This window comes from Convolutriloba macropyga, unplaced genomic scaffold, assembly GCF_964194025.1.
Source record: "Convolutriloba macropyga unplaced genomic scaffold, txConMacr16.3 SCAFFOLD_919, whole genome shotgun sequence".
NCBI lineage: Eukaryota > Metazoa > Xenacoelomorpha > Acoela > Convolutidae > Convolutriloba > Convolutriloba macropyga.
In genome coordinates this window covers 61,225-62,240 of record NW_027450173.1, presented here as the reverse complement: position 1 = coordinate 62,240, position 1,016 = coordinate 61,225, and the positions used below count along the sequence as shown (strand labels likewise).

Below are 1,016 nucleotides of genomic sequence, written 5' to 3'. Positions count from 1 at the left end.
CAGCTTTCGCCTACTAGAAACAACATAATACTCGCTGTATACATTTGTAGTTCTCTATGTAACTTTCATGTGAAGAAGTTTCGCCAGTCTTTTTGACTGTCTCAAATCTGAGTCATGCTTAGGCTACTAGTTGCTTCATAGTACTTATCGCCTCGAGATCATTGAACAAAACTTGATTTTCACATGTTGCTGTTTCAGCTTCCGCTTACTAGAAACAACATAATACTAGTCTCATTAAGTTCCGTCTCTTTGCAATTTTCTTATGAAGAAAATTCGCCATCACAATGACTCCAGCAGTTCTTGATCAAGGAATGCAATCATTGATCAGAATGCTATTATTTGAATCGGTTCTGCTTTAAGTGTTCCAATTTTATTGGAAGCACCAACAATAGAACATCAATGTGTTCAATCGAGAGTTATATAACCCTGAATCGGACGCAGTCAACAGCCGAAGCCGAGACCGCCTTTTGCGTTAGAGAGGTCGGTAAACAAATCTTGCGATTCATACCGAATTAACACATATAGCTGTGCTCCTCTTCGTAAAGCGAGCCAAGTGATCCCCTGTTGAAGGATGTATTTGGACCAATCTAGTAGCATTTGGTTTCCAACAAGCTCTCCCAAGTTAGCTTACTTATTGGGCTTTTCAACCAATTCGGTTGGCTACAAGCATCATCAAAGTACTAGCCACAGTTTGATCGCAAAATTCTACGACTTTCACATGTTGATGTTTCGGCTTGCGCTTAGCCTACTATAAGCAACATAATACTAGTCATATCATAGAGCGTGATCAGCTTGTGACGTTCTCATGATGAAGTTTCACCAACAGTGTCTCACTTCGAGCTTAAATCCAGCTACTAGTAACTACACAGTACTGACTGCAACGATAACTTTTATCTATACCTTTCACATGCTGCGCTTTCGGCCAGGGCCTACTAACGTCAACATAATACTCGATATAAACTTTTGTTCATGATGCAGCTTCCCCATGCAGAAGTTTCGCCTTCAAATGCTCTCTT

At 40.4% G+C, this 1,016-nt stretch overlaps 1 pseudogene; it reads right to left on the bottom strand.

Annotated features, from left to right (window-relative positions):
- Window positions 1-421: 421 nt before the first annotated feature.
- On the bottom strand, window positions 422-573 carry LOC142355684 (5.8S ribosomal RNA; annotated as a pseudogene).
- Window positions 574-1,016: the final 443 nt, after the last annotated feature.